This window comes from Pseudopipra pipra, chromosome 4 (assembly GCF_036250125.1).
Source record: "Pseudopipra pipra isolate bDixPip1 chromosome 4, bDixPip1.hap1, whole genome shotgun sequence".
In the NCBI taxonomy this organism is placed as follows: Eukaryota; Metazoa; Chordata; class Aves; order Passeriformes; family Pipridae; genus Pseudopipra; species Pseudopipra pipra.
In genome coordinates, this window is record NC_087552.1 from 73,023,426 (window position 1) to 73,051,086 (window position 27,661).

Genomic DNA, 27,661 nt, shown 5'->3' on the forward strand with positions numbered 1-27,661 from the left:
TCTCTGGGCCACAGCCAAATGGCGGCTGCCGAAGGGCACGGCCTGCCCCAAAATGGCAGCTGAACCCATGCCTGCCCCAGACTGTGACTGCTTATGGATTTGTTGGGGAGAAATGCACTAACTATATGTTACCTACTTATATATTTTGGGGGCATAAATGAACTAACTACAGGTAAAGAACTAACATGTTTATGTGGACTACATCTTAACTACTTTTGTATTTGGGTGCAGATATATATGCGACCTACATGTACCTACAAATATATTAGCTGGGGAACCACATGTACACTTTGAACATATTTGTCAGGGAACTATCTTTTGACTACTTAAATATTTGTTGGGGGTAAAGTTGCTATACTACATCTTAACTGCAGAAGCAAAGGCAGGAGTATTTTCCATGGCATGCAGGAGAGAGAGAGTAGGGGGTGCCCACTCCCTGCCTCTGCCCAGACTGGACTGGGGCAGGGTTACCTGTGGGGGCCACAGAGAGCTGCCCCCATTGTGACACATGTACCTATGAATATATTAGCTGGGGAACTACATGTAAACTTCAGACATACTTGTTGGGGAACTATCTTTTGACTACTAAAATATTTGTTGGGGGTAAATGCCACGGCCCGAGGGTAAAACGGATAAGGACACGGCACCACACAAAAGGGTTCAGCTGCAGTTGAAAATCTGGGTGCAATACTAGTTTATTAAGGGAAGACAAGGATTTATATAGGGTAAGGGTGAGGGGAGGATTCATGACTGGGGTGGAGCATGGGATTGACAACCAAGGGTGAGACAGGATTGGGAGACAGGAGAAAGGTGGGTGTAACTTATGGGTATCCAGGGGAAGGGACCAATGGGAGCTCACTCCGCACTGCGGCAACTCTCATCCAATCAGAGGGAGATGAGTGGGAAAGCAGGGGAGAACAAGGGAGTAAACAACTTTTGGCGGGAAAATCTGAGGGACCAAGGGGAATAACATTGGGGTACATGAAACTTGATATAAAACCCATGATGAACTGGGGAGTAACAGGTCAGTCCAATAGAATAATAGTCCATTCAGGCTCCATAAATATCTCTCCAAGCCTGGAATCGTTCCCAGTCTGATTTTCTGTCCTCCTCACCTACGAATATATTAGCTGGGAAACTACATGTAAACTTCAAGCATATTTGTTGGGAAACTATCTTTTGACTACTAAAATATTTGTTGGGGGTAAAGTTGCTATACTACATCTTAACTGCTTTGAAATTAATTACTAATGATATGTAGTCTGCCTCTCTATAGGCTTTCTAAACTAAGTCAGGGCCTAGGTGAAGGTTCTCAGGGCCCCAGCAGCAGGGAATGGGCCCCCAGGGGCTCCCGTCCCAAAGCAGGCAGAAGGCCCCAATCCCTTGTTAAATGGAACAGTGGGGGACATGGCCCTTGGTTGCTTTGCTCCTTGAGATCCCCTGGTGTAGGACGGGATCAATTTCCTTGGTGCTGACCTCTGGGCTTGTGGGGTTGCTCCTGGAGCCTTTGGGACACTGCTGGGTGCTTGGTGGTGAATATCCTGGTGGTGGGATGGAACATCTCTGTGACGGGATCTCTGTTCTTGTTGGGCACTGTGAGGGGACCTTTGTTACAAAGAGACACCTCCCGGGAGTGAGGAGCAGACGTGGGTGGTGATTTCCAAGAAGGACACTGTAGCCACACCAAGTCCAGGCTCCTTTAGATCAAGAATGAAGCAGAGGGGTGGTTCTGGCCCAGAATTTGAGCTGTTTTAAATTTATAATACCTATGTGTTATGTAGTGATGGGTGATCTCCAATTGTGCCTGAATGCCATAGGGAAATGTAAGAATCCAAAGTAAAACTGCATGGTGGGTGCCCCTGGTTGTGTGGGACACCCTGTGTGCAGCAGTAAAGAACAATCTGCCCTCAGAAGGGACCTGCTGCAGCCTGGGTTTTGAAAGGCTTTGCAACAGCAAATAGGGTTCGAGTGAAGTAAAACATTGAGTCAGCTTCTCTCTGTGCTATCATGCTTTATTCTAGCCAGGGGAAGACTTATATAGGGTAGGGTGAGGAAGGGTCTGGAAAACAGGGAGGAGCATGGGACTGACAGGGGTGATGACCAATCAAGAAAGGAGGGAGGGAACACAGGATCAGCAGGGACCAATGAGGGAAACATCTGCAATGCAGCAAATGGGAGCCAATATGAAAAATGGAGGGTACTATGAGGGGTAAATACACTAAAACTTGAAAAATTCAGAATAAAACTGTCCTGAATAGATTCACTGGTAACACTAAAACAGTCTTTTCCATTATCAGCTGCTCCTCAGTACCGGTGTCACAACCTATTGCTTTCAGGCAGGTGCTTGATCGCCTCTGTTTCTCTCTGCGCCTGCTGCAGCTCCTCTTGCCATCTTTGTAACAGTTCCTCCTCACAGCGTGTGCCCTTCTCAGAGACCTCCTGGGACAATGACCCACCTGGTTTTTCATTCCTGAGCAGTTTTGGCACAGAGTGTGGCCAACTTCTCCTGAGCGACACCTCCATGCGAGGTGACCCACTGTCCTCATTCTCGTTGGGTTCCCCTTGCAGAGCCCCTGGGGAGGTGGGAGAGTCCCAGAGGAGAGGTGCTGTCTGTGTTGCTGTGCCCCCTGTCATTTTAGTCCCAGTGTTCAGGCAGGTGCAGAGAGGATGGGAGATCCTCCCTGCCATGGGTGCTGTCTGCCCGTGGGGGCTCCTTAGACCCCAGATCAGTTATTTTTGGGTCAGAACCACCTGGTGGGGTATGTGTGTGTGTGAGGGGGAAGGTGGCGTGAGAAGGGCAAGGCCTAGGTCTGCAGCCAAGATGGCTGAGATCCCAAGACAAGGAAGGGCTTGTGGCTGGGCTCTCAATCAATGACCCTCCTGGTGGCCCAACCACCCCACACTCCCTGAGTGAAATCTCTTGAAGTCTAAAATCAAGTGTAACAGCTGGTAAGAGCTTGGAGCTTCTAGACCAGGGTGTAACAGGGGCCTGTGCCAGGGCAGGCCATGTGTGTCCCTGTCACTCCCTTTGGCACTCCTCCCACTGCTCCCCTCCTCCCGGAGCCCTGTCCCTGGGCACAGCAATTCCCTCAGTGTGTGTCCAGGGAAGGTGGTTTTATTCCTTCAGGCCTTTGCATGGGAGAAACAACCAAATTCTCAGGAGGTTCAGTAATCAACTTCTACTTGCAAACTGAAGAACGTTAAGGTGGTATGAGGTATATCCCTATATGATAAATAAAATGCAAATTTTAAAACAACATCCAGACAAAGAAGGGCCCTTCACAAACTTTAATTCAGGAAACTGGAACTTATCCAGACACCACAAGGCATTTGGTTTCTTTCTTTTGGTTTGTTGTTTTTGTTTTTTTTTTTTTAAATGAAGGCTTAGAATTCTAGTTAATTTTGATCCTGTCTCCTAGACTTTACTTTTCATCATTGTATGACAATCCTCATTTTTCTCCTGGGATGTTCATTCACTGCATTGAATACTTTTTTCTTTTCATTCATTGAAGCAGCTTCTCTGTATTTCCAATGTCTTTTTCTTCTTCTTGTTTGTGTATATAGTAGTATTTCTCTGCATTGCAAGGTTTACACAAGTTTATAGCATTATAGTGAGAAGGAAGGCACAAACAGTTGAACCCTGTGTCTACAAAAGCAGAAATATCAAATGCAGTAATTAGAATCATCTAAATGGGGAAAGTAACATCCATCTTGTCACAGAAATTCTCCATTAACTTATGATTCTGGATTTTTAAGGCACATGTACGCAATAGCACTAAATGCACATTTCCTAGGTTTTTCTTCTCTTTCCACTTGCTTTTGTGCATATTTGAGAAGGATCTGAGAATGTTTGATTGAGGGATGCAATAATACACTAGTAATAAACTGAATTAATGATGTGTAAGAGATTTTGACACTTTATCTCATCTTTCTTGGTCTAGCAGGAGATTCTCCTGAAACCTACAAGCAGTAGCAGTTTTCATGCCCTCAGCTGATTTAAAAGAAGTGTCCTCCTCTTGAACCAACTCTCCAGGGAGCATGAAAAGTGATTTAGGTGATCCTATCTTATCCATAATGGGATCTGCTTGGGCTGCCCTTCTTGAGTCTGCCCTCTGTGCAGGCAGAGCACCCTGGCTGTGGCAGGGGGAGCAAAAATAGAAGCAGTGCTTGAGTGCAGACTGTGTTTTTAGCCTCAGAAGGCAACAGAGGTAACTGTGGCCTGGCAGAGGGGTTTAAAAGTGTGAAAGAGCAGGCAGGACACCTTAGGTTAGCTCAGAGGTTGAGGTTTGGATCACTTTCCTTAAAAAGCATGATTTTTTAAAGTCTTTCAGTATTATCAACATTTATTCATCTCAGACCTTTCTTTTTTTCTTTCTTGTGGGATTTAATCCAACGGAAGACAAGTATCATGGAGAAGAAAGATGGTGTGGGGAACCAAGGCATAGATTCTAACAGCCTAAGAAACACTGGGGAAAAAAAACCCTATTCAGAAGATCTTTTTCATCCTAAAAATTAAGTTCAAGCTCTGACATCAGATCACATTCAAAGAGACAGGGCAGATGAATTGAATCCCTTGATTTTTGTGTTCCATTTAAAAAAAAAAAGGAAAAGAAAAAGAAAGAGAAACTCAACCTTATCACAAGGTGATGGATCCCATGGATTGCCCTTACCTTTCCCCTTTTTACAGAGGGACCATGGATGACATGTTGAGACTGGATATCCACATTCTAGACATCTAAAATGATAGAAGTCAAATTACACCTTTTTCATTTTCTTTCCAGTTCCCAAGAAAGCAGCATGTCCCTTCTGGAATGTATCCTGAAAGCACACAGGCTGCCTTGCCCACCCTCTGCTGTCCAGATCCTCTCTGCAGACATGCCTGGCTGCACTTCTTTGCAGGGCAACAGGACTAAAGGCAGAGAGGGGAGGTCTCCAGTTCAGTGGCAGTGTTGCATATCAGGGAGCAGCTCACATACCCCCTGGGCAGCAAGTTAATGCCAATTGATTCAGCAGATGGGAACAGCCTCTCAGTCCTAGCAAGAATAAAATTATTTTCGTTTTTACAACATACATCTATTCCCCACCTATTTTCTGCCTTCCACCCCCCTTCGACCTCTTTCTACTTGACAAACCAGTGTGTTCTGAGCTTGTTTGGGTGGCTTTTGACAGCTATTATATTTCTGAGCCCCCACACTTCTCAGGCTGCACCATGAAGATGAGGAGATGATGGGGGCTTTATCATCCTGTGTTCAGCTCTCCAGGCTATCCCCTCTCACACTTAGGGAGGACAAAATGACCCTGAAGAAGGTGTAAGTAAATGTGTTTTGAGATCTACTCCTTTCCAGTTGTGACTTTTCCATTTTTTATTTTTCTCCTATTACAGAGAATCCTCCTTTGGATCAAATACACAGAGTATTTCCGTGATCCTGCCACAGAGGCAGATTTAAATAGTTGAGTGAAGTTGACATTTTAGTGTTAACAGGCATAACTCCAGGGTGAGTTTACTCCTCCCAAAGTGTGTGAGGAAAACCTGTGTTCCTCCCCATTCAAGTAGCTCCTCTGTTAAATGTAGGTACAGTCAGGGTGTGCAGCCAATGCAACGGAGATTATCAAAATTGTAATTGAGACAACAATATCACAGTGTTTTATAAATAACTGATGAAATTTTTGTAACAGTTTTTCAGGATGTCCTGTACAGGAAAATGAACTCCTGAGAAACTGAGTCTTTCTGTAGACAGATTATGCCAATTATAGAATATAATCACAGAACTTTAAGGTTGGAAAAGACCTCTCAGATCGTTGAGTCCAGCTGTTAAATGTTAAGAGCTGTTAAAAAAGACACTTCTTCAGTGGCAGTTTGCTCCCACCCAGCAATACTGCTCCTGTCAACCTTGTCCAATATAATCTTGTATAAAACTTGGAGTGAGTCATAGGAATTAGTGACAAATAGGCAAAGGTCTTGCACAGAGCGGGGAGAATTTTATTATCCAAATAGTTTCCTGTATTCACTCAACTTTTATACCATCTCTAGTGCTTCCAGTCCAGATCTGAGTGTGGAGAGGAGGGATGATGGAAAGATGCATTCCCTGTTTGGATGTTTCTTACAGGCCTGTTTTTAGTTCCTGATATTTCTCTGAAATTCATTGTTGAGTTTTTCTGCTTTTTCCAGTTAATGGTCACAGTTATTAAATGAAATGAGCATGATCCTTAGTTGATAGAAATCAGCACAGCCCACAAAAAAATTAGTCACTCAAGATTCCAAGGCCTGAGTTTTGCAGAAATTCCATCCAATAATCCTTGCAATAAGCCAAATAATCACCAGATTACAGAGGTCTGTGGCCTTACCAACACACTTTGCATTGCATTGTATTAACCAGCCAGGTAATTAGAGGGCTCAAGACCAACTTTCAAATTTTGTAGTTTCTTCAAAGAGAAGAAAAGAAAGGAATGATTACCCACACAGTGGACCATTTTGATTGTGAATCATGGAGTTATATGTTGCTTCCCATAGGAAGTTAGGCCACAGGATATACTAATTTTCTATGTATTGCAGCCATAAATAAGGTAGTTTTCAGAAAATGGAACAAGGAATCCAATCACTAGAAATCCCTTCCTGGCAATGGTCACTCATTACAAGCCCAAACCTATTCATCAGCAGCCTTTCATACCTTTTGCTCATATAGTTTGGATGATTCACCCTCCAGGAAAAGTGATTGATTTGCACTTAAGTGACCCATTTCCTTCTGAAAGGTGTCAGAGAGCCCTTATCAGTCAGACTCCTTGTCTTTGCTTCAGTATAACTTGTCTTGGCTCCTTTCTCTGGGTTAGATAGTGCAACTCCTCAGCTTTCACATTGCCTGACTTGAGGAAATGGATTTAGAGCAAGTTGGCACAATCTCTGTCTTAGTGGAAAAGCAAGTACCAACTCTTCATGTTTTGTACTGAACTGAACACTGATTGCAATTTAGGAGACAACCCTAATAGTCCTGAGGGCAAGCCAAGGGAGAACTCACTCCTACAGTCTCCTTGAGTATCCTTATACTGTGGTGAGAGGGAACAGCTCCATCCCACCCTCTGGGCTGATGTTACCTTCCCCACAAACCCCTCCACATCCTCAAATTTAATGCAGACTAAGCTCTACTTTTGGTACTTATACGGTCCCTCCTGCTGAGGGATGGGTTCGTTGTTCTGATGGAAAGATTTAGTACTCTTAGAAAACAGTGCCAGTTGGAATATCCACTCTCTGTGTGTCCAGCAAGCCGCATTTTCCATTTCCTCAGTAAAAATCCTCTTGGCTATAGCAAGTGCTGCAGAAACCCACAGACTCATGCAAATGAGGAATGACGCAGATTGGGATCCTGCAGGTTGAAGCTGCAGATTTGAGGACGAGAAATGAAATTGGATGCTTCATAACATGAGGTTCATCTCCTCCAGGTGTCAGTCAGGTCACTGTATCTCAGTTCAGTGATGTTTCACAGCAGTAATAGATGTGATCTGTGCAGGGAGGCTGTGCCAGCACCACTCGTCCCTTTATCAGGCAACTGCTTTTCTTGGTGCAGGCTCATGGATTTCCAATAGTTATCTATGAAAACAATCTTGTTTTGGAAAAAACTTTTGGAGTAATAGGTTTGAGGCTTTCTGGATATAACACTGAGCCAATTCTCAGTTGCTGACAGAAATAACTAATTACATTGTTTGCATATATTTTTAAGTCATGGCTTGTCACTTCCTGTTTCCTATTTTAGAAAAATCAAAAGTCCCTGATTTAGGTCCAGATTCTCAAACTTTTTCATACTGAATAAACACTGACTTATACCAGTTAAGAAAATAGCATGAAGATTTTCTTGGGTTTGGTGTGGTTATTTTATTCTTTTGGCTTCCTGAGTAAAATATATTTTGTCAAATAACAACCTGGGAGCTGTGCAGTCTCTGTTCTCTTGCACATGAATGTAAAAAACCTGGAAAAGGTCCAGTATTTGAAGCTTAGTATTCACTGGTGGAGCTGATGACCCACAGAGACAAAACTGGAATCCAGGGCAATGACACTCATAACCAAGATATTTTTTCAGCATAGTCCAGTTTTTCCTGTGACAGTCACTCTTCTAGTTCTGCAGAATACACGACACTCTTAAGATCCATGCCCGAGTTTTTTCACAAGCTGTGCAAGATTCCCAAGATGTTGGAGATCAGAGACAGCTTGAGCAAGACACTATAAACCCAGATGGATGTCATGGGAGTAAGAAAGTCTCTCAATCATCATTTACTGCTAGAGCTTTACATTTACAGCTCTGGAGTATCCGAGAATTTTATGTACACCTCCTCCTGGGCCTGTGCTCTAAGTCTACCTTAGCTTCCCAGATGCAACCTCATGACATTACCATTCCTCTGTTGTGCAAAGATATGAAGGCAGGCTGACAGAGTTGGGATTGTTCAGCCTGGAGAAGAGAAATGTTCCAGGGAGACTTTATTGTGACATTTCAGTATTTAAAGTATATAAAAAAGTAGAGACAGAGACTTTTTATACTGGCAAATAGTGATAGGACAGGGGAGAATAATTTTAAACTAACAGACAAGAAGTTTAGATTGGATGTTAGGAAGAAAATGTTGGCTGTGAGGGTGGTGAGGCCCTGGCACAGGTTGCCCAGAGAAGCTGTGGCTGCCCCTGGATCCCTGGAAGTGTCCAAGGCCAGGTTGGACAGGGCTTGGAGCAACCTGGGCTAGTGGAAGGTGTCCCTGCCCATGGCAGGGAGGGTGTAACAAGATGCTGGAAAAACCTTCAAGCTACATCAGAGCAAGGAGGGGTTTAAAAAGAGTCTGAACCAGATTCCTACCTGGTGACAGCTGCTGTGGATAGAGCTCTGCTCATTTTGCCCTGTCAAAGACTCTGCCTCACTTCCTTCCTTCACTTCAGTCAAAATCAGCTCCAGGAATGGGTTGCGAGGGAGTACGTGACAACGCTTCAGTGTTCTTGAGTGTTTTTTTAAATACAGAATCATAGAATGCTTTGGGTCAGAAAGAACTTTTCAAGATCATCTAGTCCGACCTTCCTGCCATGGGCAGGGACATCTTCAACTAGACTAGGTTGCTCAGAGCCCCATCCAGCCTGACATTGAGTGTTTCCAAGCATGGGGCAGCCACCACCTCTCTGGGCGACCTGTGCCAGTGCCTCACCACCTCATTGGAAAAAATTTCTTCCTTATATCTTGTCTGAATCTAACTCTTTTAGTTTAAAATCCTTGTCCTGTCACAACAGACCCTGTGAAAATTCTGTCCTTATCTTTTCTATAACCCCCTTTAGGCACTGGAAGGAACTTGAGTCTCCCTGGAGCCTTCTCTTCTCCAGGCTGAACAACCCCAACTCTCTCAGCCTGTCTCCATGGCAGAGGTGCTCCAGCTCTCATGGCATCTTCATGGCGTCCCCTGGACCTGATCCAACAGGTCCATGTCTTTCCCATGCTGAATACAAGCCTCATCACTGGTGTCTAATTGCAAACTGACCCAGTGCAGCCCCAGTTGCAGATGCAATCTGCCAAAAACGTCTCCCCATGTGTACCTTCCCAGAGAGCTGCAGGGAGCCTTCTGCATATACTGTGATTTTGGGGGGTGAAAAGCACTGGGGCAGCACAAGGCATTATTATATTCTGTAGATGCATTTTGCCAGGTTCTGACCTTTCAGATTCCTGTTGAATGTCTTTTCCTTGCAAGAAAAGAAAAGAGTTAACATTTTGCTCCTGCTTTTCAACCTCAGCAGAATAGATTTTAACAGGGCATGAAAACAATAATCCTTGTCAACTTCCTTCCTTTAACCTTTAAGGGGAGTTTTGTCTTCCCATGAACTCTGCTTCTGCTTTGTAATTTGAACTTGATATTAGAAACCTGGCATTTTAAAGCTGATACACATTTCTGATCAAAGATGCTGATGCTTGAAAGGACCTGTGTCACCAAGCCCTCTCCCTGGCTCAGCTGGTGTTATTTCCTGAGGTTTAAACAGATTGTTCCTCTTTTGGTTTTCTCATCGATCTGTCTCATTCTGTATTTCAGTATCTTCCTCAGTCCAGGGTATATATATTATCTCTCTCTTACTCCAACAGAAGAAAATCCTCTGAGTCCATGAGCTCTGCACTGATCTTGGACCAAGATATTCTGCTCTCATTTTCCGCTCTGCCCTCACAGCTTAGTGTAAAGCAGTTAGGATGAGAGATGACAATCTCTCTCAGGAGAGTGCTTATGTTGTTCAGCTACATGTGATTTTGTGGTACTTAACACATTCTTACAGCATGTGACCCCTTCCTTGGGTAGTATTGCATGATGAAGGCGCTTGGGGGCTTTTGGAAATCTTTTCTATTTGCATTTCTAGGTACCTAAGAACTTCAGAAAACCTCACCTTTGCTTACATATGTCACATGTTCAGATACTGTGCTTTTAATTGATTGTAGAAATTTCCAGTCCCTAATTTGTTGTTCGATTTGACTCAGATTTTACACTTATCCATTGACTACTGTAGTGTTGTATCACACTCATGGAAGTGAAACTTGGATTAGCTTTTAAAATGGTAGGTTCTCCTTCGTAACTAGACTGAATGGTCTAAACTCTTCTTTCAGCTATTTCCTTCTAAATGTGAGTTCACTCTGCAAATCCAAATGGAGTTTGTCTGGATTTGGGTTGGAGCAGTTCAGAACAGACTGTACAGAGCCCTGCTATTTGAATCTGGACACCTACTGATATCATCAGCCCAATTCCCCTTTCCCTCCATAGAGCCAAGTCCATGAAATGTTTCAGGAAACAGCAGGGATCAATAGATGGTCCTCAGTGATTATAAATGATAGCACATCACAGATTTCAAGACAGCTTCACTTAAATACACACCAAGCTGGATGTCAGCTGTTATTAATGTCTTTAAAAGGAGCTGAAGACATTATTTATTTACTTACAAACTCTGCAACTACTTTCTTTGGTGCCAAAAGGCTCACACTGACATTGCAAGCCATGGTCTTTTAAGACACTCCTGTGCCAGTTTTATATGATGTGGAAGATGGTAGGACTGGACTAGCAATATTTTTTTGACCGCTAGTCCACAACAGACAGGAATTAAGACCACATTTCCAACTGATGGTACTTCCCAAATTCTCCCTTCCCCCAGTCATCATCCTTTCTAGAGAGGGCAGAACAGCCAGTGGGAGGAGATGGTGGTTTAATTGCTAAGTGATCCTTCCAAAGGGATAATGCTTCTGCTCCTCAGCAAATCCAGGAGCCAGTGGAGAGGAACCAAACATGGAATCAGCTCTCTTCTGTCTCCTGCTGAGACACTGCTCGTGAAAGCCCAGTCTGAAGCTCGAACTCTTCAGTGCAAACACCATTTGTCTTTGAAAGACAAATTGAGTGGTAGCTTTCCTAAAGAAGTGATAATATTTTAATGGCAGAAAGACAGAAGAATAATCCAATTAGGAGAAAGGGGAGGTTTGACTGAGCAGAAATAGCTGGAGAAGTGCACTGAGGTGCTGAAGGAGTGAATCCTGGCAGGGTGGCAGAGCAACTGTGATGTGACTCTCAGAGGGCAGAAAAACACACAGTGACACAGTTCTCACCCGCCTGTTCTTTACTAGAAGTTTATTATATTAAACAGGGCCCCCTTTCTCAGATCAGACTGCGTTTGGATTCTTGGAAATTTGACAAAAATATCTCCTGAGAACTGGCCTGTTTCCTCTGTTTTCCAGCTGACCTTTTAATGAGGTCTCATTTTGCTTCCATAAGCTAGAACAGAGTGTGGGAGACCAGCACAAGATGTGCATTGTCTTTCTAGGATTTCACAACTGGTTTATTCTCCTGTACATTTCCACTATCTAGGGACCAAATCCTAAAACAGTTTTCTTTTCTCTACAGTGAGAGATGCTGTTCTTTGAGGAACCAACAGAATGCATACACTGACCCTTGAAACCACCACTATTCTCAGAGGTCTTAAAATAGCCACTATTTCACTGTATCTTCTTTCATTACTTAAAGCAAATCTTCCATTTGGAAGAGTTTGGGTTGTTTGGTTGTTTTTTTCTCAAACAAATAAAGGGGGTGTGAACATTGACTGTGTTCCTGAAACAAGGATCAAAAAAATCCTTTGATCTGTCTCCTAACAAAGTAATCCCACATACAAGACCTAATCCCAATGTTATTCTAAGGATGTATCAGCCTTAGAATTTCCAGCTTTGGATGTGTGTTGTCCAGTAAAATGAATGCAACATGGCTTCCCAGCATGGTTGTGTTTACTGAAGATCCCTGTGACCACACTATCAAATCACCATCCAGTCTAATACAGGACAAGAGGAAACAGCCTCAAGTTGTGCTGGAGGGGGGATGTAGATTGGATATTAGGAAAGAAATCTTCACCAAAGGGTTGTTCAGCCCTGGCACAGCTGCCCAGGGCAGTGTTGGAGTCCCCATCCCTGGAGGGATTTAAAAGCCCTGTGGATGTGGCACCTGGGGACATGGGTTAGTGGTGGCCTCGGAACTGCAGAATTAACAGTGGGGCTCAGTAATATTAGGAGTCTTTTCCAACCCAAACAATTCTGTGATTCCGTGATCCAACAGAGGATCACAACACACTGCTTTGCTGCAGGTGCAGATTCAGTCCTTATGCTGCTGAGTGTTCAATCAGAAAGCTCTGAGCCCACTTGTATATATTTTCCAACAGTTCCTTGCAGCTTAGATCAAAAAGACAAGGAATAGAAAATAACTGCTTGATAGGAGACAGAGATTCATGCACCTGCTCCTCATGATAAGTGGCAGAGAGTGAAGTGTTCGTACTCCTGCTAATCAGGATAAAGCAGAGCTGGGCACTTGTAAGGTTTTGAAAAATGGAAGTGATAATATTGCGTAGATGTGCTCACACACACATAATCCTTGTTATAGGACCATTTCTTAATGGTGTTTTGGTCTGTAGATCTCAGCAACAGCTTTAACTGATCAACTGATCTGCAGAAGAAAATAAATAGCTTGGTACAACAGGATGATGGCCTGGGCTATTCCGGGCTGAGACAGCAAACAACTTGTGATTGCTTTCCATAACTCATCCCAGTCTTTAGCGTTGCAAAAAGATGTGGATTCAGCCTGTCAGGTCAAAGGAGATGGGACATGATAACAATGTGCACTTGCCTGGCATGTTCCTGGATTTGAAAGAAACCTTTACTATGTAGAGGTCACATAGCAAACCAGAAAATGTTTAGTGGATGTCTTCAGACAGAACCTCAAGGACAGTTGGAAGTCACAAGGCAGCTGCTGAAGGCAGGATTTGTTGGGCTGCTCAGGGCAGAGCCTGGGCTGCCTGAGGCTTTCTGAAGGCAGCTGGCACATCTCATTAGCTGGAAGAGAAAACAGAACCTAAACAAACCAAGAGCTCAACTCTGGACAAATACAACTTCAGGGTGACTTTGCAAACTGGATTTTAGTGTTGTCTCATGTCAACAGCTAATTATTGCTCTGCATAAAGTCCCTGAGATGGTAAAATATGAGGGACTGACACTATTCATCTTCTGGTTGCTCCAGATAAGGATCACAGGCTTAACAGAGTTGGTACTGAGTTACTATTTTTAGAGATGCAAAAGTTTACCCACTAAAGATATTTCTTGAGCATCTAGTTTATTACTTTTGTGATGCACTTAAAATAGCAAGTTTATGATCTCTGCTTTTCTGTGGAAGAAAGAATTAAATCTCATTTATAAGGACTTCCTTTCTACTTCCATGAGCCTCTTACATATTATTTGCTGCAGGAGTGAGAGACTCATTTGATTTTGTAATGTATCTTCCTGTAGACTTGAATTTTACTCTGATTTTCTTCATTCTGATGAATAAAATTGTCAATTTTTACATATACGAAAACTACCTCTTCAGTCTCTTCTTCCTTTCTTCACTTGAAGCTCATTGATTTTCTCTAGGCAGCACCTCTGGGAGCTGCAGAGAGATCAATATTTGAAGAAATGGGGAGGCAGCTGTAACATCACTAAATCTATTCAAAAGAAATAATTCAGTATTAACTCAGACGATTTTCTCTTGTGGTTGAATCAAATGGACATTTAATAGAGCTATTAATGTTTTCAAATGTAGGTTAAAAATAAGAGGTAAACACACGAAAGGGCACCATGTTAGCAAGACACACTGCAGCCAAAATAAATTACAGCAATGGCCACTGGGCCAGGCCTGTGGCTGTGTGAAAGGAAAACTCTGTTCAGTGCTCAAAAGTTCCAGTTTGGTTAGTTCCTTTTGAATTAAGAGCATGGGGAGGCTGCTGCTACAGCCTCCATTTGGGAAATTTTGTGTGTTTACAGGGCAGACATTCTCCAGAATTCAGCTGTGAGAAAAGAAATACAGTGCTTTATTACAGCTGGGATCAGGAACTGAATGAATGGGAAGCAACAACTCCTGATCTCTGTTGGATATTCTTATTTTCTGTACAGTTTGATTACAAAGTCACAGGAGCATGAAGAGAATGACACTGAACTGATGACTTATGTGCATGGACTGACTTCAGTGAGTGCAAGGAAAAGGACTGGATGAAGCAAAGAATGATAGATCCTGAGATGTGACCCCATCCCCTGGAGATCTCTCTGCGTCTTCTTTGATATCTCTCAAAATTAGTAACAACTTATTAGAACATATTTATCTACAGATTTCTATTCATTACTGGAAGAAGCAAAGAGATGTATTCATTTAATCATCATCACAAGGCCTTTTGTGCTTCCACCCACATCCCATCCTGGTTGTGAATTGTCTAACAATTTATTGCCTAAATGATACAAACATTTGCATTGGTGGCTGTGAGTTCATGGCCTTCAGCCACTCTTACCCTGTGAATGCACAATTTCATTTCAAAAATGATATCTTCTGTGAATTTGACATAAAAATAGCAGGCGAAGCTGCCTGGCACACTGTGACTCAACCACAGGGAGCAGGAAAACTTGTTTCAGTAGTAAATTACAGCAGCAAAAGAAACTGCTCTGTTTTCCAGGTTTGACAATCGAGGCACTGAGCCAGTAAATATGACTTGGCCAGGACACAGGTTAGAGTTTTCCGTGCCCCCCAACACTCAGCACAGGACATTGATTTTTGATTAACAGCAGTAGAGACATAAGGAGATGTTTTCTGTGAGAGGACAGCGAAGAAACAGGATTTCAAAATAAAAAAAGAGTCAAAGATTTATGGAGGAGATGGTTTCCATTTGGGAGGGAAAAATTCACTGTACTTGTTTTTTTTGTAACACACACAAGTACTGGTGAAGGGATCACTGAGTTTGTCTAATGCCTCTTCTGCCAGGGAATGGTATCACTGTTACAAATATCTTTTTAAATTTATACATGGTGAGCTATAATGATAAAGACTTTCCAAAGCCAACTAGAGTTAAAGTTAAGGATTTGGCTTCTAGAATCTCTTTTCTGGCACTCAGACTTCTGCTGGCATCATCCAGTCCTCCCTTCTCTCAGCAAATATTGAACATGTTGGCTTTAAATCTGATAATTTTTTAAAATATATGTGTATATTTAAGTTACTTAAATATTTTTCAAAGGTTATCTTACCTTTTATGTAATTAGTGACATTTTATTCCACTATAACATTGATCCAAGATCACAAATTTATGATGGGAAGGGGTCACGAAGAGATTTAACCCAGCAGAATGCAAAAAAATCCCAACATCAAATAGCCAAAATACAATAATATCAATTCTTTTAAACAGGGAATTTGATATCCAACCTGAAGAAGTCAGCCTTGGCATTTTGTTGTTCAGCTTAAATTGATCTGAGACCCAACAGAAATGCCAGCTGTGGGTTTTTAATATAAAAGGCTTTGTCAAAGGATATTTTTTGCTACTTTTTCTTCCAATGAATTAAGAGATTCCCTCTGGATGTCTCTTCTTCAAAGGAAGCATATTCTAGTTTACTTGTATAACTCTTGCCTTAAAACATGAGATTTTCTCCTCACCATTTTCCACCTGTTTGCTATGGTTACTTCAACAAAACTCCATCTCCCAGAATTTTGCTGGGTCAAAACTCTTCCCTACAGACATTCTGCTCACAGTCAGTACAGAAAAATTATCTGTTCCCAGTCCATAGCCCATCAGAAGACGGGAATGCATAAATTATTGGCACCACCTATTGGCCACAAAGGCAAATTATACAGGACTGGGACGTTAATTTAAATATTTTGAGTAAATATGGCTTCAAAAGTTCCTCCTGTTATGTTTTATTTTAATGATACAACCCAGCAAAGACACTCAAGCTTTGAATTTCCTTGTGTCAGAGACAGTTTGTTGGTCTGATTGGGGATACTTCTCCCCAGGGGTCACATAATGGAGGAGGAGGCTCCAGGTGAGCAGGTATCACTAACCCGAGTTTCAGGTTCTTCTGGGTACTTTTCCCTTAAGATGCAAAGTTCTGAAAGTTTATTTTTTTCCACTCCATCACCACAAGCACCAGCTACAGCTGGTCAACGAGTCACGAATCAGAGTGGCCTTGGTGACTTTTGGCTCTTGTGAACCAGGAAAGAAGCTGGATGACACAGAACTTGCTTAGGCAGATGCAAAATTATGAGAATTTCACGAGCAAAAACCCAAAATGTCCTGTCATCTACGCAAAAGATGATGACTGAAAGGAACTGCAAAGATCAAAACCATAATTTGGAGGCAGAAGCATCTGCATGTTTATGTTCCTGTGTTCATCCTGATTCTCCTGTCTGTGACAAGGTTCACATACATCACATATCTCTAGAGGATGTTTTTTGACTGTGAAAAAAAGCTGAGCTGAGACCTTTGTGGTGACCCTCAAAGAGCAGAAAGAAGTGGAAGGGATCTGAAAACATTTCAGGTGTTTTGAATCGTTTTCTATCAAGAAGTTCTAACTTGAATTATCACTATTAGGCTAGAAGTGATGAAAAACCTCTGTGCCATAAGACCTGTTGGTTCTTTGTGGCCTCTGGTGAACAGACTTGTTTCAATGATTTGCATTTTCACTGAATAAAAGAGAGGGGGAAAGAGAGAATGGCGTTTTGCTTCAGGCTACTTTCTCTCAACTCCCAAAGAGTTGTTTTGTGTTGATGTTAGCCCCAAGTTATCTACTGAGAGGCATTTTTAGCTCTTGGTGTGCTAAACTATGCATTCAGAGCATGGGACTTTGGCTCAGCACGGACTAATTGAAATGTGGAAGGAGTCTGCTGAATACTTTAGCACTATTGCAACTTATCCTCTGAAGTTTCCCTAAAGTTTTTTTTCCTTTTTCTCTTCCTGAACTTGGAAAAACACTTTTCCTTCTCTCTAAAATCTTCCACCTGGAATATATCTACCTCATCATCCTGGTCCTCCAGGTGTTGCAGATGAGCTGATCATCTCATATCAGCATCAACAACAGTGGTCCTTTGCTGTTATTACCCTGCCCAGCAGGATTGGCTCCTGTGCTCCAGTTCTTGGAAACAGCAGGGATAAGTGAGGACACTTGGCAGACACAGAAAGGCTCAGCCTTCCTGAAATTTATGAAGCACTGCTTGTGTGTACCAGGTGTACCTGGACTCTGCCATGACCTAAACTTTGCCATGCCATTTATTCACACTCTGTGGGATAGGACTGGCTATACATAGCAAATAAATAAGCTCATATACCTTCATTTATTTTTAAAGAGAATACTGTTCTACACGTGTTCAATTTTAGCATAACAGGCACATACATGAGGCAGTGATAATGACAGAAAAGAATTCATTTGCCAGTTGGTTGTACTTGCCTGTCAGAAAGAACATTAATAAAGATGTCCCATCATGTCTGATCTTCTGCCTTGAATAAGTCAGAGGGCAGCTTCAACCTTAGGAAAATCAATTTTCTCTTGAAAATACACCTCTCTTTATGGGCTTCTGCTGCAATACACTACATTATTTATTTATAGTGTGTCTATTTTTGTTAGACAAGTTGAGGATAAATAATAAAAGCTTGAAGACTGAATTTAGAAAGTGCCAAGTTTTATTATTACTATTTAGGTTTATAAGCAAGCCAGTGAACTACAGATCACCACCACTGTGTGAATACTCTTTAAGTGAACTGAGAAGAAGGAAGCAGGAATTTAGCATTTCCTCACTCCAACAAATAGGATAATGAGCCCTTTTCCTGACGGCTCTCATGCTTGGGGAGATGAAGGGTATCTTGCCCAGTTTGTACCCATGACATGCAGCACAATGCCAAGTGTGTACTGACCAGGGAATGGTCACATCTTCTGACTAAAGGTCTGGGAAAAAAAAAAAAAGATATGATGTAATAGAGGTAAAGTGTTGATGAAATTTATTTCTCCAACTCAAGTCTGGTCTGCAATGTGATGTGGACATTTCAGGGTGGGTGTTGTATGGATGATGGTCCATCCATAGTCTGACATTCTCCATGGGGAAAGAACAGACCTGCCATGCAGAAAGCAGCAGTTTTGGGGGGGGGTGTCTTACCTAGTCAGGACCAGCGGGCCTGCCTTAATTGATATTGTCACGGAATCATTGAAGGGACCGTAAAGACCATCTCGTTCCAACCCCCTGCCATGGGCAGGGACACCTTCCACTCGACCTGGTTGCTCAGAGCCCCATACTGCCTGTGGGCAGCCAGTTCTGAGTGTTTCTGGTCAGATGGTGGCAGATGAGTCTTAGGGATGGCCTTTCCCAGGAGCCTGCAGCTGTTTAAATAGTCGCCCCGCGGGAGCCACAGCACCACAGCAGCGTTTGACATCGTTCTACCTCAGCAGGGAGAGGCAGAGCCATGGGGACAAGGAGTCCTTCCCACTTCCTGGCTTCCATAGATTACTTTAATTGGTAAAACTATGCTCCTGTCACTGGGGAGGGCATGTCGTAAAGCAAAACATGAACAAAATCCTAAGCCTAAGAATTCATTTGCCCTGAGGCTCAACAAAACTGTTCTGGGTAAAGCTGTGTCTACAAGTCAGAGCACCAGCAGAGAGAGGAATCCCTTGGAGAGGGGACAGGCTTGTCACACCTCTCAAAGGGGGACATAGTAAACAATCCCTATGGCTTCCTGCCAGTCCTTTTGATTGTTTGTTTGTTTGTTTTCCCAGTCATTTTTGGCTTTTCCATCTGAACAAGGATGCACATCCTCAGTGTGGAGTCATCATCTTTCTAGGGAGAGGGAAAAATAGCTCTGCACACAGATATGTGAAAGTCAGGGGCATTATACAAATAAGATGCCGTTTTCCTGCTTTCACGTTGAATTCAGCATAAATTTGCTATTGAAAGTGGTTAGCAGCTCACACTCCTTCAACACATCTTTTTTTTTCTAAAGTTAATTGATAAAATTTTTACAGGAACAAATAATTCTGGTTTGTGACTAAACTTCAACAAGTGCTATTAAACAGGCTCCTTTAATCCAAAGCTGTTTATGCAAGCCTGTTTCATTTGTGCTAGGGATGGACATGATCCACTTTACAGTTTTAAGAACAGAGAACTAGGATTTGAAGATAAACTACAATCTCCATATAAGTAAGTTAACAATCCCCTAGACACTGTGTTTCATACAGCCAGTATTATTCCCTTAATAGATATAAGATAAAAATCACCTTCATGTGCTCAGAAGACAAAGTAATCCTAAATACAATCCTGATATTGCCTACAGTTGTTTTGGAAATAAAATTTAAGCTTACTCTCTAGCCTCTCTGCTCTACGCTATTCTATATAAAATCAGTAAAGAAATTCAGATTTTTGCCTTTGAATTTGCTGCTGACAATAACTGCTGTTCTTCTGAGCCTACTGCCTGACTCCAGCTGATTTTCCTATAGAAAGGGCCTTTGGTAGAGTGTGCCCAGTCTCACTTCTTGACTTTCAACACATCCTGGGCAGGTCCTTGCTCTTCAAGCATCACACTACATCGGGTGAGAAGGTTTCTTACACCCCAGTTTTCCTCCAGGATGCCCCAGACATTCCCCTTTCCACGCTCAGAGGAAAATAATTTATTTGTCCAGTTTCTCCGCGTGGCTCTGAGACCCTTTCCCAATCTCCCAAAGGTCTCTGCACAGGACAGTAAGACCCTATAGTAGAGCTGCCCTCCATATATACACTGCTGATCTTCTGTGGAAGTTTCCAAGGACCTCAGACAAGACTTTGTAACCTAAAATCAGAAAAAAACCAGTAATAATATGTTTTAAAGATTGGCTTATGCGTGCTATTCACAGAATTTTAGCAGGAAAGCACATGTGTGATCAAATATGGCAAAAATTTTACACCTGTGAAACTTGTAACAAAACTTCCCAGAAGTTGGTTTGGTCTGGTTTGGTTTGGTTTTTCCCAACAAGCAAAGTTGCAGAGATAAATCAATGTCCATAAATTTGATTCCACAATTTTACTTTTTTTTTTTTAAGTTTAGCTTTGGTTAATAGCTTTAGGTATCTTCAAGATCAGCTCATTGAAAGCATAATTTGATCAACAGTTGTTTTCTTAAATCTTGCTCTGCTAAACTTGTTTAATGGATGTTTAAATTTCTCTCATTCATGTGGTAGATGAAGGAGAATCAGAATGTTCTTTTCCATAAGGGAAAAATGGTGTATCCTACAGCCTTTAGACTGCAGATCCATGTCACAAAGCCATGGGAGATGTCACCCCAACATCTCTATGTCTCCCACTCTATAACAGTTCTCTGTACAAGTTCCCATGACTGGAAACCCTAGTTTCATTCCATGAGGGTTTACTTTGGAAAGAAACTTGTTCCTGCAGCTTGTGTCCACGTGATCTCTCCCAGCTTCTAAGTGCAACTTGGTTTTATTCCAGCAAATGTTGCTAGATGTAAAATCCAACAGCAAGAGATTTCCTGCAGTCGGATGGAGTCAGAATTGGTGCCTGAGCTCCAAGCTGGCTCCAGCTTTTGCCTCTCCAACATGGACTGGCCAATATCTTAGCTCCAGGCTTTCCAACCCATTTGTGGAGCATAGGAAGGACACCACGTAATCAGACATAATCAGCCCTTTAAAAGCTCCTTGATAAAAAGGTATAAATAGCCCCTGGAACAGGAACTGGAAACCAGCTTTCGCATTTCAGGTGATGGCCCAATTGCTTCGGCTCCCAGATGGCCTTCCTGCAACCTCCCTGTGATACAGAGATTTAATCCCAGATCTGCTGCATAAAGGCTCAGTTTTACCATGAGAGACAAAGAATGCTCTCCCCTGCCTCCCCAACACGTAGGCTGCCTGCTGACAAAGCCATTAGTGGGGACTCATATGAGAGTTTGAACCTCCACAGAGAGGGTCCGGAAGGCTTTCAGCTTCCCAGGATATGCTTGAAAGGGGGCAGCAATTATCTCCTCTTTCTGCAGCACCCAAAGAGAGCAGATAGAGCTTGTTTCATCCTTTTAAAGGCAAAAATGTACTTATTAGTGCTAGAAGAGGTGGCCTAAATAGTAAGGATCCCCTTGTGTAAGAACCACACGTCAAACCTATGGAAAGGGAGGAGTTTAAGACCCACAGAATCATAGAATGGCTTTTGTTGGAAGGGACCTTAAAGATCATCTTGTATCAACCCTCCTGCCATGGGAAGGGACACCTTCCACTATCCCAGGTTGCTCCAAGCCCCATACATCCTGGCCTTGGACACTTCCAGGGTTGGGGTACCCAGATGTCCACCACCCTCGGTCTATCAGAGGTTGAACATCCCTTTTGAAACCATCTCTTTTTCCTAAGGCTGAAGGGACCAGGAGAGGAGTCAGGAAACACCAAGTGAGTTGTTGTGACTGTTTCTTACTTCATCTATTGATCTCCTTTAATAGTAGATCTTCTCTCAAAGACTGTCATCTAACCTAAGATTTGTATACAAAGATGCTCTTACAGGGTCCAGCTGGTTGTATCCTAAGTAGGTGAAGTACTCTTGCTGCCTAGAGTTTTCCTTCTCTCTTCATCCTCATTTGGCCTCTCAAAGAATGTAGCAGATCCAGTGTCTTGCCATCAAGGTGTTCCCAGTGTGAACCCACCAAGGCCTTTTACTTAGGCGAGATAAATCCTACTGAGAGCACCTGACATTTTCTGGATTTAACTTCTGGGGTGAGGCTTTTGTAAAAATGGAAGAAATGACTGAGATCACCCAATTTTTATCTGTTTCCTCTATTTAGATGGCAATTTTCCCATGGTAGGCTCGCCTTTTAGTAAGTGGGTGTCTAACTTGCTGGCACAACAGCATCTGAACGTTAGAAATGTGACAGGCTGGAGGTGTGCATTTGTCACTTAGAACCTGCTTTGCTTTTAAAAAAGACATTTTGCTTTTAGCTTTCCTGTAGCCATCAGTTTGCCTCAAAGTGATACATCCACAGTGTCTTGCAGTAGGCATTTTAATGACACAAATGATACATTCTCCAATGAACAATGATTATGGCTGTTCCCAAGTCTCCTCCTTGTCCATTATCTTTTGAATTGGGTTTTTTTTTATTATTAAAGTTCCCATACCGGCTGAAAACCACAGAGTTCCTGTGGGTGAATTTTAAATGAGCGTATCAGATGGAAAATATCGATTTTCAGTCAATTTCTTGGAAATAAAAAAAACAAACCAACAACACGGCACATATTTTACAACGAAAAAGTTCACACAGGACACAGGAAATAGAGAGAAATGTTTCCTTCCCACTTCAGTGCAGGAGCTACACAGCGTGTTCCAACTCAGAGAACATGCAAACAATGTTCAGTCTTCAGACAAGGTCAGCAAAGCAGATGTGACTTCAAGTTTACCGCTTACGAGGCGTGAGAACAATCCCTGGATAATGGGAAGACCTTATGGAGAAGCTGTGGAGCATCCTGGCTTAAAGGCACCAAATGATTCACTGAGTGCCATTTCCACATTGCTCAATGCCCCTGGGGCTGCTGGAGCACCAATGATTAGAAAAAGAAATGACTTTGAGTTAAGTGTCTTTAAAGATCGTAGGGGGAGGGGAGAAGAAAACATCAGGAATCCAGGGTTTCCCTTGCAGTTCCCTATCAGGATGCCCTGCTCTCCGTGGAGAAGTTGCATTACTGAAGAGGTGTGAAGTCATCTTAGGGTGAGATACAACCAGTCACCTCCTGGATTTTCAGCCACTCTTGGCTTTTCCATTGGCAGCTGTGAGTTAAGACCTCCAGCATAAAAATCAACTTAGCGCATTGCCTTTGTGTTTAAGTGATTTCAGGTTCAACATTTAGCTCACTGGAGTCTCAATCCTTGACAGAGGCTTCTGTATTTCAAAGAGGACAAGGAGGTGAAAACATGAATTAATGTTTGCACTAAAAGCAGGGCATTTTCCTTGGGAAGTTCTCACAGACATATCAAAAAGGGAGACCTGTCCAAATAAATATGCAGTTCACCGACAGATAAAGATTATCCATTTGTCATAATAAAAACATTAAGGAGGCAGAATTCCCTTTCCAAGTTTTTGGAGGGGGAAGAGCAATAACATTGTCAAGTGATGTATGTGACAGAGTAAGTTAACCTTTGTAAAATCTGACCAAGGTCAGGTGACTAAGGTTGGAAAATAAATTTTCATCCCACTTTATTATGTGGGTGCCAGGATCTGATAGCTCTGAATCCCCTACTGCACAGACTAACTCAAACTCCAGTTTTCTCCTGATCTGCTATTCCATTAAGTAGTGATGAATTGGAAGCTGAAGCTAGCAAAACTCTAATGTGATGGGGTTTTTTCTGTGAACATACTTATCCACTAGCACAAACACCCACCACTTATTTTCTCCTTCATGCAGAAGTCTCTGAACTGGTGGTCTATTTTTCCTAGGAAAAAAAAAATAAAATAGGCAAAATTGAAGAATCACTGGCTAACGCTTGAGGTCTGATTTTGATCAACAATCAGTTTAACAGCGTTTATTCTGCAGCTGAGAAAAACAATGCATCAAAATTCATTTACATGCCTTAGTGGAATGCATGTGTGTGTAAATTAGTACAGAAAATTAACTAGCAATGACCCTTTATAGAATCATACAATCATAGAATAGTTTGGGTTGGAAGAGACCTTTAAAGGTCATACTTTGAAAATAATTTTACCTTAGTCATGGTTCTGGAGCAAAAGTATCCACCTTATAAGGAAATAACCACAGGTAAAATCATGACAAATCACCTTTCTAAAGTTCACTTGTCTTTGTCACCTGGTGTTCTGCTGTCCTGATATTTCAGGATATTCCCAAGGTGGGACACTGAAACAAGCTGGTAAGGTGAGGTGGAAAACTCGCCAGCTTGTGCATTGCAGTCAGCTATTCTGTGGAAAAATAGTCAATTTAACTGTTACAGAACTGAAGAGCTTCCAATAAATTTTCTTTCTTTACTCACAGCAGTTTTAACAGAGGGACTGGCACTCAGTTGTCTTGATCCAGAATTTGGGCCCATGGTAGCAGTGACTGAGAACTTCCTGAGAATCTTTAAAAGGTTTGAACTCTGATCTGTGATTCACTAATAGTCTTTCAGATGATGTCATGGAAATAGTTTTGCTAAAGAGTAAAAAGCTTCATTTTACCTCCACTCTGTGAAGGAACAGGAGACAAATAGAAACCCAGAATTGTTAGTTTGGGGCATTTATTTAACTTTTCCACACCATTTAAGGTTTCTTTTGCATTTTCTAGCAGGGAGTTAGATGCACTTTGATTTCCAGCTCACCAGCTCATTCAAAGTTGAACTCCTGAAAAAAAATGCTTTATTTTCTTCATTTTTCATTCCAGAGAGATCACAAGAGTAAACTTGGAAAACACAGTGCTGAAAAGATCTTGTCTTGAACTCGCTCAGGTGAGTTCAGAATTAGCTTTCCCCACTACATGCTCAACTCAAAAAAGACATCCCACAGCATCTGTTCCTCCTCCTGCTATTCTCCTGTATTGAATGATGTGTGTGGGGGGGAAGTGATTAAGCAATTATTTGCATAGAAATAATATTGATGTCTGATTTTAGGACTCCATTTTCACTGTGGACTCCCAGATTGCTCTCTGCCATAAGCACAACCAGGATTATACCAACAGCTTTCTTTAGTGACCTTAAGTGAGTTGGTGCTGAAGGTATCAGTGAAAAATGAGTTCCCAGAAAGCAGGTGAGACCATTGTACCAGTGGATATGGAACTGGGGAATATTTCAAAGTACAAACCAGTGGTGGTGAAGGATAAGGCAGGGGACACCTTGCATGTTGTTGATTTGTAGTTTTAGCTTTTAGACTAGATTATAACTTCCTAAAAACAAAGAGGGACAGGGAGAAATCACATCTTAGTGCAAGGACATATTTTTCATTTCAGTGCATTTCATACTTTTATCTTGATTTTCCTGCTCTTATATAGCAATATATAACGTATATTATAGCAGAACTTCACAGCAGAACTGCTAATATTTTATGCACCACTGCACAGCAGAATTGATAAGACTCTGCACAACCTCATATGGACTCTGTGTGTGTCTCATTTCGAGGGGGTTTAATGCCTGACTTGGAGATATGACTCTTTTATGCCTGTGCTCTACATAAAACTGTCAATAGCAGTGGAGATACTGTGACAGATAACTTTGCATGGTTAGGGAGAGAAATTAGACCAGCAATTTGGGGAAAATAGTTACAACGAAAGTCGTGTTCTAAATGAGTTTTAATGTGCTGCAATAGCTTTTTTTGTGTATTTTTCTCTTAATATTCAAATGTCATTTCAGTTCATGGATATGAGAGCATATAGATGTTTAATTTAATTTATCAGAAGAAAGTTAGAAGCCTTCCTGATACCAAATCATTGGCCAAGCTGAGTAAAGATTTCTGATCTGACTGCACACTTTCATTTATCAGAAAGATTCACAGCAGGATTGAGTATCTGCCAGAAAAGCTGAGAAAACTCAGATGGAAGATCAAAACTCTCATTTTTGCCTTCCACAAGTTACAAAACACGATGTCAGTTTATCACAGGACATAACAAAGTCACTTTCCCTTAAGTCTGTAAATCAAGGCACGTTAGTTTTCTAGAACAACCTGATGTGGCTCAACCATCTAGTTTTCCTAAAACTCTGTAAAATTCCCCATCCTGCCTTTGTTCTTCAACAGGTCAGTCCAGGTGGCTCCTGACCTTAAATATAAAAATCTTTGAGTGTGAAGGGATTGAGTGCAAAAGGGACAGAAGCATGACATTTAAAGGACACACATGTATTTGCTCAGAATACATATCCAGTAGTCATCCTCTTGGATGACTGCTTCCCTGCACATCCTGTTCCCAGATGAAGTGATCTTTCTGCCTTGTTTATAGAGAAATGTATTGCATGTAATGGTTATTTTCTTTTAAAAAATCTAGGGAGATATGATCTGTAGGCAGTAATAAAAAACTTGCCCTTTTCTTCTGAAAACAATGTCTTTTTTATGGTTCAGTGTAGCAGTGTTGCCCACAGGGATGATTTTCAATATCCCTGTGTCCTCACAAGCAAAAGAACGATATTTCTACTGAAGCATCAAGAGTCTCATTGCTCAGATGATTAAAGGACACAAGAACTGAGATAATGAGTCTGATGTCCCCATTAACACATATTTTATCCTCCATGGTCAACCCAACCAAAAAGCCAAGTCTTGCTTTACCCCAAAAGTGGAAAGAGACAACTGTCCATGCAAGAAGGGGAATGTTGGTCCTGTAGGCAATTGTCTCATACTCGGCCTCTGCCCAGTGTGGGCATCACACAGCCAGGACACTTTACGTCCACAGACAAAAAATTTTTGGCAGCAACTGTGGATGAACTTTCCATGGCTGTCACCGGAACAGTCCTTGCTTTGCCAAAGGGAGCTTTTCCTTTGTGTCAGCTTTTGGATGTGCCTTTCCTGCGAGCACCCCTGCCTAGGGACTGTCTCAGAGCAGGGACTGATGGGCTGTTTTCCACAGTGTCCTGTCCTGAGGATCATGGAATCACAGAATGGCTTGGGTTGGAAGGGACTTCAAAAAGCATCTCATTCCACCCCCTGCCATGGGCAGGGACACCTTCCACTAGCCCAGGTTGCTCCAAGCCCCATCCAACCTGGCCTTGGACATTTCCAGGGATGGGGCAGCCACAGCTTCTCTGGACAACCTGTGCCAGGGCCTCCCCACCCTCACAGCCAATAATTTCTTCCTAATATCCAATCTAATCCTACTCTTTCTCAGATGTGTTCCTCCCAGCTCTTACAGAGATACAAAAACTGAACAGAGTATGGTGACAAGAGAAAGGAAAGATGGAAAGGCAGAGGGGAAGGCAAAGGTGAAAGCTCAAGAGAAGACATCCTCGCTTCTCTCTGCATCTTTTCTTTCCTGAACCTTCACTTTCCCCCCACCCCTTTCAACACTTGATTATTCACAAGTCCCACTTGCCCTTTTATCATCCTTTGGTACCATTATCCTTGAAGAGATGAGGAACATTTATATCTGCAGGTCCATTAATTTATGGTCAAAAATGCTTCTGTACAGAGTTTCTCTATTTGCACATTAATAGATATGTATGCACACCCCCTTCCTCGCTCAAAATTATCTTTGAGTCTATAATTACACAGTAAGTCTTTCAGACTCCCTTTCTCCTGCTGTGCTTCATAGAGAACACTATTTTATTGGTTTTGTTTCAATCTTCTCCATTTCTACAGCAGATTGATGACACATTTTTACAGCTCTGGCATTAACACAGAAATAATGATGTTCTCACTCTGTCCATTTCTATAGATGATGCTGCATCCTGA

At 42.2% G+C, this 27,661-nt stretch overlaps 1 long non-coding RNA gene across 2 annotated transcripts; it reads left to right on the plus strand.

The window, feature by feature from the left end:
• Nucleotides 1-542: 542 nt before the first annotated feature.
• Nucleotides 543-27,436, plus strand: LOC135413624 (uncharacterized). Of its 2 annotated transcripts, none has more exons than XR_010430319.1 (5): nt 543-725; nt 4,782-24,387; nt 24,678-24,741; nt 24,904-25,039; nt 27,099-27,436. It is a non-coding gene; the product is annotated as an uncharacterized LOC135413624 (long non-coding RNA). The 2 variants fall into 2 exon arrangements; XR_010430320.1 differs by lacking the exon at nt 543-725 and adding an exon at nt 732-4,054.
• Nucleotides 27,437-27,661: the final 225 nt, after the last annotated feature.